The sequence below is a fragment of the Helianthus annuus genome, chromosome 9, assembly GCF_002127325.2.
Source record: "Helianthus annuus cultivar XRQ/B chromosome 9, HanXRQr2.0-SUNRISE, whole genome shotgun sequence".
NCBI lineage: Eukaryota > Viridiplantae > Streptophyta > Magnoliopsida > Asterales > Asteraceae > Helianthus > Helianthus annuus.
Window position 1 is genome coordinate 64,040,720 of NC_035441.2, and position 19,231 is coordinate 64,059,950.

Consider the following 19,231-nt stretch of genomic DNA (forward strand, 5'->3'; position numbering starts at 1 on the left):
CAAGACAACCGCGTGAAGTAGGTGACAACATTTAATTACCATATAACTAATAATAAAATGGTGTCGATATCAGGGCGTATCTGACATAGAGGCATTTACACTCAGTTTAACTATTTGTTGAGCAAACCAAGGTGAGTTCACACTCCCAAGGCATGGGATTCCCGGTGGGTGGGGAATGGGATTGAATAACTACTCGTACTATCATTACTATTAAACTACTTTTCACTATCCTCGGGCTAGGAGGGGCACGGACGTAAAACCTACGTACACTCATACTTGTTACGGTCCTTGGATTAAGAAGAGCACGTACGGATACGACTAGTCTAGTAATATACAACATGGGAAGCCCCTACTAATCTTCGCAAACATGTTTGGGAAACCACGATACGAATTAATACGATACACATGGGAAGCCCCCACTAATCTTCGCACATATGTCTGGGAGACCACGATACGAATTAATACGATACATGGTTTACAAAACGAACATATGGTTTACGAAACGAATACTATAACTAGAAAACCAACTGTGAACTCGCTCAACTTTTTTGTTGACTCGTTGTTACATGCCTTGCAGGTCGTTAGGTACTTCTGGAACTGCACGAGGAGGCGTGGACGTTGTGGGACATGGATAGTCTTATGCCATGTTAGACATTTGATATATTTTAACTTATACTTTTGTTTTAAACATTATGCTTCCGCTTACCACTTAAACTACGTTTTGTTTGGACACCAACTATATTGTGTTGGGTTTTATTTTTATTTACATACTATGTTTAATATGATTGGTGGCATGGTCCTGGTCAGTCATGCCTCCATGCGGTGATACTCCGCGTGTGGATTTGGGGGTGTGACAGATTGGTATCAGAGCCATTGGTTATAGTGAACTTGGTTTTAATAAGGGGAAAAAGTTTTTGTCAAAACCAGACTATAACCTGTACAGTGCTCAACGATCCACAACGACGCCTCGCTCCACGTGCAAGACTCAACACTCTAGGTGGTATGGTTTATGCTTTTATTGCCTACTTGCTAGTTACATAGAATTTTGCTCATGGTATGCTTAGATAAACGTAGCAAATGTTGATTGAAACACATGTGTGCTTACTCTCTTCTGTCATCGCACTTTCACAAACCTCTCTCACTCATGTTTCCCTTTTCTTATGAAGATCATGAACGGACGTGTTAACATGACTCAAGCCTAGTTGACGGCTCTAATTAACGAACAAGTTGCTGCGGCACTTGCAGCCACACTAGCAGGAGGTCAGATCGCTCAGCCACCTGCATGCACCTTCAAGACTTTCATGGACTGTCGTCCAAGTACTTTCAGTGGCACTGAAGGGGCAGTTGGACTCCTCCACTGGTTCGAGAAGCTCGAGTCAGTCTTCGAAATGTGTGAATGCCCTGAGGCTCGTAAGGTGAAGTACGCCACTGGTACTCTCGAAGGCGTTGCATTGACTTGGTGGAACGCACAAGTGCAAATGTTGGGGCTGGTAGCTGCCAATGCCACCCCATGGAACGACTTTAAGGAACTATTCAAGCGGGAATACTGTAGTCGTGATGACATCCACAAGTTGGATGTGGAGTTCTTTAACCTGAAGATGACAGGGTCAGAAATAGAGGCGTATACGAAAAGGTCAAATGAGCTGGCCATCTTGTGTCCAACTATGGTGGATCCTCCCATCAAGCGTATCGAGCTGTATCTCAGGGGTCTTGCGCCATAAATTCAAAGCCATGTGACTTCGGCTAACCTTGCTGCCATCCAGGATGTTACTCGTCTTGCTCATCGTCTCACAGACCAGGCAGTGGAACAGAACAGGCTGCCTAAGCGTATCGGTGCTACTACTACTACTACTACTACTACTTCTGCTACTCCCAGTGATAACAAGCGAAAATGGGATGGAGCCTCCAGCAGGGGTTCGACTTCAGTTCAGTCCCAAGCTCAGCAGCGAAAGATTGATGACTATCAGAGCCATAGTCAACAATCTTCTGGTAGTCAAAGGCAGGGTGGATATCGAGGAAACCTCCCGAAGTGCAACACATGCAACAGGCACCACAATGGCCAGTGCAACAAGGGTCGTTGTCAGAGGTGTCTCAAGATGGGTCATGAAGCTAAGGATTGCAGGAGCTCACGACCTGCGAATCAAAACCAGCAACAACAACCACCAGCTCCACAGAACCAACAATAGCAGCAGCAGGGTAACAACAAAGGATGCTTTCAGTGTGGTGCTGAAGACCATTTCAAAAGAGACTGCCCCCAGTTGAATCAGAATCAGAACAACAACAACCAAGGAAATGGGAACAACAATGGGGGTAACAACGACGACAATGGTGCTAGGGGACGTGTCTTCGTGATCAGTCAGGGTGAGTTCCTACTTAACGACTTTTATGTTACTGTTTTATTTGATTCGGGTGCCGATACTAGTTTCGTGTCTTTAAAAGTTAGTCAAATGCTTAATCGTACCCCAACACTTTTGAACACCAAGCACATAGTAGAACTAGCAAGCGGTAAAAGTCTAGAGGCCACACACATAGTTTAGGGTTGCAATCTTGTTCTTGCTGATTAGACCTTTTCTATCGACCTCATTCCTATCGTTCTGCGGTATTTCGGGACGGTCCAAACCAACAGGGGAATGATGTGACACCCCAAGAAAAACCAGGAAACCGCGCAACTTAACTAGCTTCCTCAGTAACCACGTACTAAATTTCGGGACGAAATTTCTTTCAAGTTGGGGATGATGTGACAACCGTAACTTTGAGATATAATTCGTTCGTTTCGCTCTTACAAATAAATATATACTTATCTATTTTTGTTCGACAAATTAAATTTATACTCATTAGTTATTGTGTGCAAACTTGTAGTTGAAACCATGTCCATTTGATGATGAACCTACCAGCACCGTTTGAACCATGATCTAAATCGCATAACTCGAAACTTTGAAGGACCGAACCATACTACGTTTAATATATATATATATATATATATATATATATATATTAGTAGTTGTTGATTACTTTTGCTTTAAAATAATAATAATAATAATAATAATAATAATAATAATAATAAATGATAATAATAATAATAATGATAGTGTATGTGCATTACTAAATATTTCCTATTCAAAAAACTGAGTCTTTGATTCATTCACGGTCATTCACGGCTCAGGGAGCCCAAGTTACACCACCCAACCTCTTTTATCACTCTTGGCTTACACGTACAAACCATAAACCGCCCTTGATCTCTTTATTAGGATTACATAGCATGCAATCATGATGGAACCCCCATAAACCCTACCGGTCGCTTCACATAATCCGCTCCCTCACTTGAAACTCTACGACAACCACTGCCACCTTCTTCTCCGGCGAGTTCACCGACGAACATCGGTAAGATCTCTCTCTCGTCCGTAGTTCTAGTAATAGACTCGTCGCGGGTTCGGTTTCAAGTCGTGGTTCATGATCACGGTTAGTTTTTTTTTCACCGTGCATTTATATAATAAATGATTTATATGGTAAATATATGTGTGTAGCCGATTAGCAAATACAATAAAATATTGGTGTAGATTATTCTATATTTAGCGTAGAAGGTGAGGACACCATGACGAACCTTCAATGCCAATATCATTGGGTCTATATGAACAATAGCAAAGAGGAGGGTTATTTACTGTGTGGAATTATAGATACATGCTTATATATATATACAACAAAGGATTGGAAAATTTTGAAACTACATAATAACATGTTGATATTTAATATATTCATGCGAACGTGATTTGGTAAACGAAAATCAGTGTAGAATATGTATACATAATTATGTATGTGAATAAATATATACATGCCATATATTTTGCCTGACATAAGACGTATGGATTTGTATGAATAACAGTTTCGGTTCGACTTTGGGTCAAAAACATGAACTCGTGTATGATCTGGTGTGCTGATTTATTTGATTTTCTAGGATGTGAGTTGTTAAACGTGTTATGTGGATCGTAAATGAATATATAAGTATATGCGAAATCGATGTAAATGTCATAGGAAGCTTGTTATGTTAAAGGTGTTTACATATGTACCATACTTTACCTTGCATGAATAGGGGTGCTTGTATACCTGACATCGTGAAAGTAATGATACCTGGCTAGGCTTATGCACTTAACTATATATGTTGGGAACTTGAACTAGTGTGTGAAAATCGGTGGGTATGCATGTATATATATATATATATATATACTTGTGGTTATTTGGAGTATGAAAGCATGTATGGATGTTATGGGTGTTCGATGTGTGTAAGTGTGTTTGGATAACTTGTAGTTTTACAAGAAGAGTATTAGAAATAGGTTTCATTGGGGGTATAAATGGCATTATAGCAGGTATGGGATATCTTTGGCTGGAAACACATGAGTTGGAGAATTTAGATGGAAATTTGTATAATATAAGCAAATAATGTGATATTATGTATATGTGCATGGACTTAATATCGAATAGGATGTACATGGTCTAAAGGTTGGTTTCATGTGGTTTTATGTAATGCATGTAAATACATGATTGTGCGTTGTGTGCGAACGTGCTAGTGATTTAGGTGTTAGTGCTTGGTGTGATGTTTTGAATGCTCGACTTCGAAACCAAGACAACCGCGTGAACTAGGTGACAACATTTAATTACCATATAACTAATAATAAAATGGTGTCGATATCAGGGCGTATCTGACATAGAGGCATTTACACTCGATTTAACTATTTGTTGAGCAAACCAAGGTGAGTTCACACTCCTAAGGCATGGGATTCCCGGTGTGTTGGGAATGAGATTGAATAACTACTCGTACTATCATTACTATTAAACTACTTTTCACTACCCTCGGGCTAGGAGGGGCACGCACGTAAAACCTACGTACACTCATACTTGTTACGGTCCTTGGATTAAGAAGAGCACGTACGGATACGACTAGTCTAGTAATATACAACATGGGAAGCCCCCACTAATCTTCGCAAACATGTTTCGGAAACCGCGATACGAATTAATACGATACACATGGGAAGCCCCCACTAATCTTCGCACACATGTCTGGGAGACCGCGATACGAATTAATACGATACATGGTTTACAAAACGAACATATGGTTTACGAAACGAATACTATAACTAGACAACCAACTGTGAACTCGCTCAACTTTTTTGTTGACTCATTGTTACATGCCTTCCAAGTCGTTAGGTACTTCTGGAGCTTGCACGAGGAGGCGTGGATGTTGTCGGACATGGATAGTCTTATGCCATGTTAAAGATTTGATATATTTTAACTTATACTTTGGTTTTAAACATTATGCTTCTGCTTACCACTTAAACTACGTTTTGTTTGGACACCAATTATATTGTGTGGGGTTTTATTTTTATTTACATACTATGTTCAATATGATTGGTGGGCTTGGTCCTGGTCAGTCATGCCTCCATGCGGTGATACTCCGCGTGTGGATTTTGGGGGTGTGATATCTAAGGTCAGTTGGAGCAGTCAAAGTCCTTATCATGACTTGTAAGGAATACAAGAGGCGGGGGAAAGAGTGTCATTAAATTTCACTCTGAATTTAACTATGATTACACCTCTTGTACACCATACTGCACCAACTCTTACAAACTTAGAATTCTGAAAATGATAGCAACCTAACCAAGAGCTATCCATAAAACTGAAACTTCTAATAAACCCAATAATCAACTTAGGAAGTCATCTAGGTTAAAAACCTACTAACTTTGATGATTACATAACCTCCCTAACTGAAGTTGAAATGGATTTTGGAAAAGTTTACTTATCCTAACTCTTCTAATTAAGCCATTAGCGTCAATCAATCTTCTTAATGGAATAAAACTGTTTTCTAGTAAAGCTGATTTTATGTGTTCGTATAATGTATGGGATTTGGTTGAATTACCTAAGAGTGTTCATAACTAAACCAAATCCTAATATAAGCGTTAAGACACGAAGAAGCATGATTGATTGTCAAAGGTTGTACTCAGGAAGAGATAAATTATTAAAGAATCTTTATTACATATCTAAAAAAAGATTTATTTGAGGATCATCACTGTTCTAGTAGCTTATAATAGTTTAAAGCTACATTAGAGGGACATTAAAAACAATTTTCCCTAATAACTGGCTGACATATTTACATGTTAATTAGATAACAACCTGAGAGTTCTGAACTTAAGGTTATAGAACAGTTTGTCTATAAGCCAACAAAATCCATGTATGGGTTAGTGCAAACATCATAATGTGATGAAACCTTAACGCAATTATTTTCATCAAGAACCAAGTGGATTAATGTACCTACCTCAAAATGAGTGGGAACAACTAAAATAAACTTTTCTATATAGATGACATTCTTTTGACAAGTATATGTTACATAAGTCAAAGCATTGTTAACACAAACTTTGATATAATAGATCTCAGAGATATCTCTTACGTGATTGATATCATAACATACTGTGATAGACCCAATGGGACATTAGTTCCGTTCCTTAAGTTTAAGCGTAAATGGGTCTTTACATATGTAGCAAACAATACTGCTCTCCTTTAGAAGATAATAGGATAAATGAGATTATTTCCTTACGCTTCATTTATTAGAAGCCTTATGTAAGTTAAAGTCTATACTCGTTTAGATATTACTCACATTGCAACACACTAGATATGTGTAGATTAATGTGAAGCATCTAATAGAGTATTGCAATATCTTTAAAAGAAACGAGAGGCTATAATTTGAAGAAGAAGTGAGAACTTAAACCGGTTGATTACTCTAACTTTGTGATATTCAAAGATGACAAAATGTAATTTCAGGTATATCCTTATGTCAGCAGACAAAACCTATCTCATGGAGGAGTCATAATAAACTGATAATAACAACCTAAGTTATAACAACACAATATAGCCACTAAATGTTTTTGGAAATTTATCAGTGGACTCATAAGTTTATTAACTCCATATAATTAAGGTTTTGAAGACTTAATGTGATAAAGGCAGCTACCATGACTTCTTGAACAGTAACAGTTCTAGAGGTGTTGCATTAAGTTTCGATACGCAATTGATTATTCGTTTATGAACGAATTAAGGAAACTAAGTTTTGTATCGAATACATTCATGATATGCTTAAGGATCCTATAACTGATGGGCTATTACCCATAAGTCTTATTAAGAGAGCTCATAGACGGATATTAATTAATGGCCGTGCACAACTGCATATCTATACAACCTAATAAAAGCCTTAATTAGGGGACACATGTCCATCTACTAGGGCCTCCTTACCTCATTTTCCCGCCAAAATTTTCCATTCCTTGATTTCCCTTGAGTCAACCCGATGCGGGATCCGGATACACTATGCGGGCCATCAACATTCCATCCATATTTAAAGCTTGAAACCGTTCATTGTTTCCATTATTCTTCTTCTTCTCGCATATGCTTCGAGATTATTAGGGTTTTTTTTCCCCTTTCCTTTGTTCGTCTTCAGCAGACACTCGACGGAAAAAACAAAGATCGACGGTACGTATTCTGTTCATCAGTTACGACAACGTTTAATATGGGTATCCCTACAACAGCGTCAATACATCAGGTACGATCCTGATTTGTATATTCTATAACTTTGTTTTTTGATTTTGAATAATTTTTCAGAATTGGATCTGTTTCTTTTCTAGGGCTTTTTCGTCTTTCAGCACAAATCTTCAAAGGTGATCTATTGGCTTCATCAACAAGGTACTAACCGAATCCTTTTTTTATGGTTATGTTTTGCGAAGTCTGATTGTTAGTATGACAAGAATAAATGGTTCTTTTCCATCGTTCTTTGTTTATATATCATCTGATATACTATTTTGATGTAATCTGTTTTTGTAGGTTTTTAATATGACACAAATTCCAACAAGGTCAGGTACGATTCCATCTCTAGATGAAGTATTAATCCTTTTTAGTAAGCTTATTTTTCGATTCTTCCAGTTTACCTAATGTGTTAGTTGATCTTGAGTGCTTTATCATCGTTTAGTATCAATTAGCCATGATCTTGATGGTTTTTTGGGGTTTTTTTTTCTTTGGACTTGATTTGAAGTATATCAGTCACGAATCAGTAACGTAATTTTCACTCTCGATCCTAGGGCTTTCTCCAGAAACCCCTTTCTCTCATCCCATCCATCTGCCACATACATTCGATCGTTCATTCGTCTTCAATCAACATGTTTGTATACGTTAATTACCTATAATTTTTTATTTTAATGTTTGTTGTTTCGTGGCCTTATGTCGTCAATAATGGTTTTTTAGGGATTAAGATTTAATTCATTTTGTTTTGTTTTGTGTTCATTTTGATCAGACTAGGTTGCAAGGTTGAAGGTTTCAAATCACAGGTACAAATTTTAAGCTTTCTTATAATAATTCTTTAAACTAAGTCTTATAGGTGGATTCTGGTCATTGTAACTACCCATATATTACTCAATTTCAGGTTGAAGAGAAGATTACAATGACAAGAGCAAGACTGTGTTTGGTACTACGATAGCAATTTTTTATTTTAGTTAAGTTATACTTTAAAGAAGCATATTCTTGATTTTATAGTATGAAGGTATACCTTGGATGAATAGCCTTATTAAATGTATTCGATTGCAGAGATCTATCTAATTATCCATCCGTTAACCTGAATCAAAGATGTTTCTAACCAGGTAAGTAATAAAAAGCGCATTTTCATTACAAATCCGTGATGTTTGTTTAGCCCTAAAATCGATGTGTTGTGTATGTAGAATTGAGTATGACAGGGGTGTCAACACCTTCTCTCTAGAAGGCCGTTTGTTTCAGGTTGAATATGCCATTGATGCCATTAAGGTAGATGTCATCTGATTCTCATATATTGAACCACTTTGATGCAGTGTATGTGCGTCCTCAGATCTTTTGTTATATATTTTGTTTGAGTTTGGTTAGATGTAATCCCTATTCACTTGGTTTGTAATTTCATCATACTCTATACACATTTTTTTGCTTATTCTTGCAAATTCATGTTGTAGGAATATAAACATTTTTTGAACCATGTTTGTGGTTGCAGAGAGTGAGAGTGAGAGAATGATATCCATGTTTGTCGAACACTTTTGGTTTGTCGTGTGGGAAGTTGGACTGGGTGGTGTAAGTGGTCGGATGTCGGTGGCGGTGGAAGCGGGACGGTGTGTATTCACTGGCGATGGCTTGGGTGCACACCCGGGTTTGAACATCAACCATACTTTGGCAGTGTCTCTATGCGGTGCATGCGATTTCCAAACTCTCCCGGTTAGCAAATGTACTGGTATGTCATGACCTCATGGTTATTTTTATTCTCATAATATTTTGTAACAATATGGTTTTCAAATTTCATCACTTCCTCGAACTATTTGTACGGTGGTGCTAATGGACCGTGAGCTCTACGCCATCTGATTTATCTTCAAGTGAGTAGTTTAAGAAACCATATGGATCTGTCTTCTTTTTAATGTTAGTTTTGATTCATTTTAGCAAATAAAAGCAATTTCTAGCTCATTTTCTTATGATTTTGTATATGTAGCAAGAAGCGGGTCGAAGATAACACCATGGTCAGAAGTCATACGTTACAATGGTGGTGATGAGAGATGGTGGAAAAGATTTGAATTTTGGTTTCACGATGGATAAATGTGTGCACTGCAAATTGATTATCATCGAGTTAAATGTAAGTTGCATAATGTGCTTTTTAAGCTAAACAAAATGATAAACCTTTACGAGTAGTTAAACTTATATAATTGTTTTGTTTATATCAATTGACTTTTCCGTTCCTTATTTTTTTATGAACTTTGCTTTAAATCGTCATACGTATTACCAATCTACACACATACACACTCTTATCCCTTTTTTTTATTAAAGGCCTGACTTTTAGAGATTTAAGCATACTTAGAACACATGCTATGAAATATTATTTTATTATTATGATATGTAAAATTATTACTTGAGAGTGAAAAATTTAATATTATTTGATATGAAAATATGGTTTTATATATTTTATTATATAGACAACATTGTCTACTCAAGTGATTTTTCGAAGCTGCTTTTTTGAACAACATCATTTATTTGTTAAAAGGTCAAGCCAGTGACAATTACATTTGGATCATACGAGCCCAGTGATGATTATCGTTTCGTAGTAGTCTGTAACAACATATGCACTTTCAAGATGAAGGCCTGTTTGGTCTATTTTGTACACATATTGTATATATCACACGCACAATGGGGTTATGGGTTCCGCGCCATGGTGGTGGTGGTCTATAGACACTGATCTGTGGCAAATGGGCTTGGTCATGTAATGGGTAAAAAAGAAACAAACCCGATGAGCCAAAGCCATAACGTCCAAGTCACATTGAGTATCATGTGAAAAAAACTACCAAAGTGTCCAAGTCACATTTCGTATTCATTTATTTTAATTAACTCTATTTTTGCGTTCTACATCTGCTATAAATTCTTGGCCGCAGTTGCTGTGATTAATTGTTGGAACAAGTTAGTGGTCGGGTCGCACAATCCTAAGGCTCGAGTGATTTAAGTTGGTTCGGAACCTTTAGTCCCATATGAATCAAAAATGGTTTAATAGTCTTATTGAATATATATGTGAGCTATTTTTTTTCATAAACTTTACTAATATGCATAATTTAACTTTTTGTTTTTGCTCTTTAGCATAACCATAGGTGTTATTTCAAGGTTAAGAGAGATAAACCCATAAAGAAGGTTTTAATGGCGTATTACGAGCAAGTAAATGGGTATTAGAAACGTTGACTTTCTACTCAATGGGTCTTGATTTGATACCAATCTTACCCTTAATCAGGTAGTTTAATAAATGGTTGGGTTTTTGATGTCAGCGAGTTTATTAAATGTTTGGAATTCTTGATTAACAATTTATTATATTGAGTTCATATTATAATCATGAGTGGATAGAACCTACTATATGCATGTCATTATTTTGCTACCAATGTGGGAGTCGTTGCGACAGGTAGTGGGGAAGCAGAAGCTGTCTAACTCGCTATAGATAATGTAGGACCCGAATGGCCGGTGTTGCCAGCTAGGATGATTGAACCAATTGTAGGGAAACTGGTGTAGTTATTGGGTCATCATGCTACTTCAAAGCTCAATGGATTTTCTCAATTTTCCACATAAAGTGTTCGAAACAGAAATATATCAGGTTTGGTTCCCACTCTTTAGCTTCGTTTATTCGGTATACGTCAAGTTGATCTCCTTGAAAGGTGATGGTTAATCAATTGCAGTGACGAATTGTGTTCTAAAATATAAAAATAATATGGGAAGATATGTATTTATAATATAATAAAGAATGAATTCTTGAATTAACTTCTTTACGTGAAAACTGGCATGTTAGTACATTGACATCTTATTTTTATGTTACCCCCTCAAGAAATAGAATAAAAAAAATGATAAATTGACTGTCCACATAATGATTCAGTTGCAAGTATGGTTCACACGTCGCTATAATCATCCGGATAGAACAATTGATAATTACATTATTTTTTGTTATGGTTTGGAGATTGGATCTACCTCTAGCAAACTATAATTTAAAATACAAGTATTTTTTTTAGTAATATAAGGTTTTAATATTGATTTTTTCCAGTGATTTACTAGATTTGGTAGATGGATATTGAAGGTAGCAGTTGTTGATGCTCCAGCCTTTGGTGACATTGCTATATTAACCGGATGTAATCCCACAAACATCTTTATATTTTCATTAACATTTTAATAAATATAATGGAATGAAATCCTACCTTTTATCCTTTATATGCACTTTATCATGAATATTTCGGCTTTTGTAGCCTAAACCGTTAAAGGAATACAGAAAACAAAGAATCACAGTTTCAGAATCTACCTCAAGGATTCACTTCCACGGCAAGCTCAAGAGATGGATATAATCATCGTGAACCTGTCATTGCGCCAACATCTTCGATTTCAAGTTAAGCCGTCTTCCTACCAACAAGCAAGGTTGACATGACTCTTGGAATTCAGTTACGGTCAACACCAGAGATGCCTTTGCAAGATATGGTACAAGGTGTTGTGTATCATTATCATACTAAAAGCCCCGAAAAAATAACCTTCCGTAAAAGTCTTATTCCATCAAGCTCTCCATTGCACAAAAGAATGTCATTTGAAAGTCCAACAGGTCGACCTGACAACAATGCCTAAACTACAGGGACTACGGTCCACCCTTTGCCTCTCCCTCCAGGAGCTTCTGTACTTCCACCATCTTCCCCACCACAAATTCGCAACAGATCTGATGTGGTGGCGAGACACCAAAACAAAGTCGATGGAAAAGGGAAAGCTTTTAGGTCGTGGAACATTCGGAACATTCAAAGTTTATGTACTTTAGTATATTCCTTTGTGTTTTAACGTGTATAAAATCATAATATATATATCAATGATGATAACAAAGATATTTTCTTTTACCAACCCGCGAAGTTCGCGGGTTCTTAATAAAGATATTTATGGCACAATTAACTTTCAATGTAATATTATGTGTTTTGTTCCGTGAAGTTCACGGGAATTAGCACTATATTTCAATATGTTACTAATAAATTTTATAGCATATATTTTGTTTAGTTGGATGGCATGATATAATTCAAGTCGAACATATTTCGTTAGGTGATGATTATTTTTTCAATTGGTCAAAAATGAATTCGAGGTTATTGGTAATATCGAAAATAAAGTTGTAGCTGCAGTATGTGACGGCACAACTGCTAATATCGAAAATAAGGGTGATGATGAAGAACCGGTATGATTTCTATATTGTTTAACAAAGTGGTGGTCTTCTTATAGTATTTATGTGGTCTCTTTTTATTTCAGGCTAATGAGTGCAAATTGGAAAAGGGGTCCGTAGATGAGGTTCAGCAGGCATGCTATCTAGCTATTTTTTGTATTTTTTTTTTGTTTACTTCCATTTTATGAATTCTTATATATTATTATAATTTTGTTATAGGCTGATGAGAGCAAGCTTACAACAGCAACATCAGATCCTGTGGACCAAGTATGTTATTTGGTATTTTAAATAATTTTTATAAAATTTATTAATGAGTTCTAAAATAATTGTGAATTAGGTGGTAAAATCCGAGACGTGTCCTAAAGAAGAGGTAGACCCTACAGTGGAGAACAAATCTCCAAAATCAGTTATGAGTAACGGAGTAAATGAGACGGTTAAGGAAGAAGCATCAGTTGACCAAGAGTCAAAGAAACTAGAGGAAGAAAAAACTCAAGAATCGCTTAATAAATAAGACACTGACGATTATGATGGCGACAATTATGTTTTTTACAGTTATTTAAATATTATATTATATTATAGGACTACTGTAATATTGTTTAATTTTTGTTCGTTTTTACCTGTAAGTAATCTCTTAGAACGTTTGGTCTATTTGGTGTGTAGTGTGTGGGTTGCAAGCGACTTCATGGCTATGCTTTTGTTGATTGTAATGACAAGCAAGATGCTCAGGATGCCATCCACGAACTTGATGGTACTGTTATAATTACCGTTAGTATTCATATTTTACTTAATTTTAAGTTCCCGTCTATTAACCTGGGTTAGATTTATTAGTTTAGGAGTTCTCATATATTAATGACTAAACCAAATAAGAATGGGGGAGAGTAGAAATGTCCAATAACTTTAGAGGATCATGTGGTGGTGGCAGCGGCGACAGTGGAGGGCATGGTGGAGGTCGTGGTCGCTCTAGAGTTACTGAAAGTTTAAACCGAGGTCATCAGGTGATTGTTTCTGCATATACATTTGTTGACACACCATATGGATGTATATATATTGTTACTAACACCTAATATTGGCAGATGTATGGAAAAATGATTTCGGTGATGTACCTGGGAGAAATTCTTCGTAGAGTTATGTAGGGTGCCTGAAGAGGCTGGCCTTTTTCTTGACACGCTGCCCCCGAAACTAAAAAGTCTGTTTGTGTTGAGGTATTTATATTACCATACTATTCATTTACGTATCTATTGAAGAATCCACATTGCCTTTATACATTTATAAATAGTCAAGAAAAAAATGAAATAAAAAAAATGTCAAGGAAGTATAAGGGACAAAATTGGCAGGTTGTTCGGTTAACGGATCATAACATGTAAAGTTATGGTTCGGGTTGAGACACTTTGTGCCAACTGCCTAACGATCTATAGGTAGGTTTATGCATATTTAACCCAACTTTTATATTTATTTTTATGCAGGTCATCATATGTTCGAGTCTCGCTTACTACATCAAGGTAATCGTACCCATTGAGTATGATAGTTATATAATGGGCTTTGTTATTCTAGCGAGCAAACATATTTAGAAAGGTAAAAATATTTTTTTAAGTAAATATGAAATTTGATTTCAATTCCCTTTTTTTACGTTTGTAGTACGATGCTTCATTTTATTTTAATAGTTAAATTCAGATTGTCATAATAAGTTCATGCGTACAATTCGTTTACGATAAGTAACATAAAACTTTTTTACCAAAAGTACAAATATATCATTTTTCAACCCCGCGAAATTCGCGGGTATTAGCACTAGTTGTACTATGAATGACTAACTATTAGTTAATTTTCCTCATCAGTTTGATTTTGTATGTCTCTAAGCATATGTTAAACTGGTATAATGGCATATATACAAATAAAATTACAAATCAAACAAAGGGCTTATGTGTATTTTGATCATAATGATTAGGTTTTAAATTAAGGCTATAGTATGACTAATGGGGGTTCTGAGTCGCATAATGATTCAACGGCTGTATTTCTCTGCTATAGTTCTTGTTTAAGGCTAAAATGAGTGTTAACTCCTGGCCAGGCTTATCTAATACTCATAGTAAATGATTACTCGGCTAAGTGGGAGAATGTAAGATTAAATATATTATGGTGTAATATTTAATCTAGTAGCCATTATAATCATTTACATAATATAGATCAAAATATATAACAATCTATTAAATAATTAGTTGGTAATTGTTGATGGGCCTTATTACCCTTATTAACTAATTAGGGTTTCCTCTTGGGTGCATATATAAGGAGACTAATGTAGAGGTTTCAAGGTTAGACAATAGAGACAACCTTATTAGTTCATAACATCAATCGCCCCCTCTCTCCCAACCGAACACCCTATTCGGTTTTCTCATCACCATCATTAAATTACACCCTAAGAAGGAACCAGCTCATTCTGACAATCATGTCAAACTCTATTGTTGCGGCTCCATCTAGATTCCCTGCTGGCCTGTCTTTTGCAATCAGGTATGTTTTTCATGTTTTCCATTATGCATAAATCAGAACTGATCAACACGAGTCTGTACGCCACCTTGCCAATCCTTTCAAGTATCATGAAAGGACCCACATAATGAGGATCAAGCTTTCCCTTCTTACCAAAACGAACCACTCCCTTCCAGGGAGAAACCTTGAGAAGGACTCGGTCACCAACATCAAATTCCAGACGCTTGCGCCTTTTATCAGCATAGCTCTTTTGTTTGCTCCTAGCCTTGATCAAGTTGTCACGGATCTAAAGAATCTCATCCGTTGTCTCTTGAATGATTTCAGGGCCAGTAAACTGCTTGTCACCAATCTCATGCCAGCTGAGAGGATATAGGCACTTGCAGCCATACAAAGCTTCGAAAGGAGCCATCTGAATACTAGAATGATAGCTGTTGTTGTACGAGAACTCAATCATTGGTAAATGTATATCCCAGTTACCACCAAAGTCGATGACACAAGAACGAAGCATATCCTCTAGGGTCTGAATAGTATGCTCGGTCTGTCCATCCGTTTGAGGATGAAAGGCCGTGCTAAGATTCAAATGAGAACCCATAGCGGATTGAAAGGTTTGCCATAGAGGTGAAGTAAAATGACCATCACGGTCCAAGATTATGTCAAGAGGTATGCCATGACGGCTTATAATCTCATCGGTATAGATTCGAGCAAGCTTCTCCACTTTATAATCTTCACAAATAGGAAGAAAGTGAGCGGATTTGGTCAAACGGTCAATGATCACCCAAATACTATCATGACCAGCAGGTGTACGAGGTAGTTTAGTAATAAAGTCCATAGCAATGCTATCCCACTTCCAAACTGGGATTTCAGGTTGTTCTAAGAGCCCAGAAGGACGTTGATGTTCAGCCTTAACCTTCGTACAAGTCAGGCATCTGTAAACATATGTAGCAATGTCCTTCTTCATACTGGGCCACCAATAAGTCGTACGCAAGTCATGGTACATCTTATCGGCCCCTGGATGAATAGAGTAATGAGATTTGTGAGCCTCATTCATAATGAGTTCACGGAGATTATCGCGATCTGGTACCCAGATGCGATTGAGATAGCATTGAAGTCCGTCAGACTTAGTTTCGAGCTGGTCCACAGTAGCACCACGAATTTCCACAAATAGATTCCTTTCATTAGTTGACGAATACTGAGCTTCATGAATACACGCATGGAGATCACTAGAGACGCGGATAACATTGACATGAGTTTTACGACTAAGAGCGTCAGCCACTACATTTGCCTTGCCAGGATGATAACGAATTTCGCAGTCGTAGTCGTTAAGAAATTTCACCCAACGCCTCTGTCGCATGTTTAGTGCCTTTTGGTCAAAGATATGTTGAAGGCTCTTGTGGTCGGTGAAAACCACACACTTAGTACCATATAGCTAGTGTCGCCAGATCTTTAACGCAAACACAACTGCACCAAGTTCCAGATCGTGAGTAGTATAGTTTTTCTCATGCACTTTGAGTTGGCGAGAGTCATATGCGATAACCTTGTCCCGCTGCATGAGCACACAACCCAAGCCACTGTTCGAGGCATCACAGCATACCACGAAATCGTCATTCCCATCGGGGAGAGTAAGAACAGGAGCGTTACACTAAAGGGTCTTAAGAGTCTGAAAAGATTCCTCTTGCTCGGGACCCCAAGCAAAAGGTTTCTCTTTTTGAGTTAACGAGGTGAGAGGAACAAAAATCTTAGAAAAGTCCGAGATGAATCGATGGTAATAACCTGCCAATCCTAGAAAAGAACGAATCTCAGATGCAGACTTAGGCGTACTCCAATTCTTCACCGCTTTGATTTTAGACGTGTCAACATGAATACCTTGCGTACTTACAATGTGACCAAGGAATTGTACTTCTTCAATCCAAAACTCACACTTAGAAAATTTAGCATACAAGCATTTACCTCGTAAAAGTTCAAGCATCAAGCGTGAATGACGAGCATGATCCTCTTTAGATTTCGAGTAAATGAGAATATCATCAATAAAGACTATCACAAAACGGTCAAGATAAGGTTTACAAACACGATTCATAAGGTCCATGAACACAGCGGGTGCGTTGGTCAATCCAAAAGGCATGACGACGAACTCGTAGCGTCCATAACGAGTACGAAAAGTGGTTTTGGGTACATCATCCTCGAGTACACAAAGCTGGTGATAACCAGAACGAAGATCGATTTTCGAGAAACAGGACGCGCCTTGTAGTTGGTCAAATAGATCATCAATACGAGGGAGAGGATAGATATTCTTAATGCTAAGCTTATTAAGATCACGGTAGCTGATACACATACAAAACGAACCATCTTTCTTCCTGACGAATAGCATGGGAACACCCCACAAAGAGGTACTTGGACGAATGAATCCCTTGTCGAGCAGTTCTTGAAGTTGACTAGATAGCTCTTGCATCTCGGAAGGTGCAAGTCGATAAGAAGCCTTGGCAACAGGAGTCGCCCAGGTATGAGATCAATACGAAAATCAACGCATCTAGGAGGAGGAAGACCATGAAGATCTTCAGGAAAAACATCAGGAAATCATGCACTACTGGAACGTCACTTATGTCCTTCCCATTGTCCTTTTGTTCCACCACATGGGCCAAGAAGGACATGTTCTGTTTACGTAAGCATCTGTTCGCTTGAGTGCATGACATCAACTTCAGTCTCGGGAAGGTCGGTCTCCATAGACATGCAAAATATCACCGGGCGAAAGAGGTAGACGAACTGTGACACCTGTGTCACTTCAACCACTAAACAAATACCAAACCAATGAAATATTATATCTCATACTTGGGATTTGTATAAATATGTGTATCGTTTGCACATATCAATTCTTGTTCGATTTCGAGCTCTAAATCGCTTTCTAGAAGGTTATACGCAATCTGATGCGTAAATATAACCAGTTTAATGCAACAAACACTCCGGAACTATGACATAAGCTTAACATACCTCAAATAACCTTTACATAACTTAGAAATAAGTTCTGGAAGGTTTGGTGTGTTAAAATCAAGTTTATTCGCTTACAGGGACTAATTTCGACAAACTGCGAAAGTATGCCGATTCGTACTGTAACGAACATTCCGGAACTTGATCATAAGTTAAATATGCCCTAAATATCCTTTACATAGCTTAGAAATAGGCTTTGAGGTGTTTGGTGAACAAAAAATAAACTTTCTTGAGCAATAGGGACTAAAAGCGTCAAAAGTGCATATCTTACGTTCCGAATACATCCGGACATCCAAAAATTTATGTAATCATTAAAATATTATGTTTTAGTGATTGGCATGATAAAGTTCCATTCGTCGCGTGATTTCGATCGTTTTTCGCGTCCGTTTGTGTTTCGTCGTAATTAACCGTACAACGCAATCGTACGGCCAAACGAACCGACATCCGACATATTTTTGAGCATGTTTCATATCCCCTATACTTAGGCATCATTGTAGAGCCTTGAAAATGGCTTAACGGGCCTTAAATGGGTCAAAATGAGGCTTTTATGCATGCAGGGACCAAAACTGCAATTAATGAAACTGTTTTGCTGAACTGGGATCTCAGGCGGCCCGCGTAAGCTTCCCTCGACTCTTACGCGGCCCGCATAAAAGTGTCAGACCTGCAAAAACCATTTCCTAGCTGGTTACAGCCTGTTCCATCCGTTTGTGAGTGTTGCAAATGGTTTTCTAAGCAATCTATGGGCCATTTTAAGTGCCCATTGTATTCCAAAACCATGGGTGCACATGTACGGTTGAGATCGAGTCACGTTTTACGAGGAACGATCTTAACGGTTGTGCTAAAACTATAAATACCCTTACCCTTCCTTTAAATACTGCACATTTGATCTGATTTGGCTCTCTAAGTTGAAGTATTCACTTCATACCTGAGAGTAATCGGATCAAAACTTCCGTTCTTGGACCCGTTGTAAGTATTCTTTCGTTCTTTTACGTTTTTAGCGTAAAATTCAAACTTTGTTTGACTTTCTACATTGACCAGTCAATG

General features: G+C 37.5%; 1 long non-coding RNA gene across 19 annotated transcripts; it reads left to right on the forward strand.

Moving 5' to 3' along the window:
* The first annotated feature begins 7,383 nt into the window (after positions 1-7,383).
* On the forward strand, positions 7,384-12,474 carry LOC110877885. 19 transcript variants are annotated; one of them, XR_004866765.1, is made up of 14 exons: positions 7,391-7,573; positions 7,656-7,713; positions 7,852-7,885; positions 8,106-8,185; positions 8,318-8,351; positions 8,447-8,515; positions 8,608-8,660; positions 8,739-8,820; positions 9,038-9,410; positions 9,524-9,664; positions 10,654-10,801; positions 10,967-11,155; positions 11,597-11,681; positions 11,796-12,474. It is a non-coding gene; the product is annotated as an uncharacterized LOC110877885 (long non-coding RNA). The 19 variants fall into 19 exon arrangements; XR_004866763.1 differs by having other exon boundaries at positions 8,447-8,488; XR_004866766.1 differs by having other exon boundaries at positions 7,852-7,880; positions 8,447-8,488.
* The last annotated feature ends 6,757 nt before the right edge of the window (positions 12,475-19,231 follow it).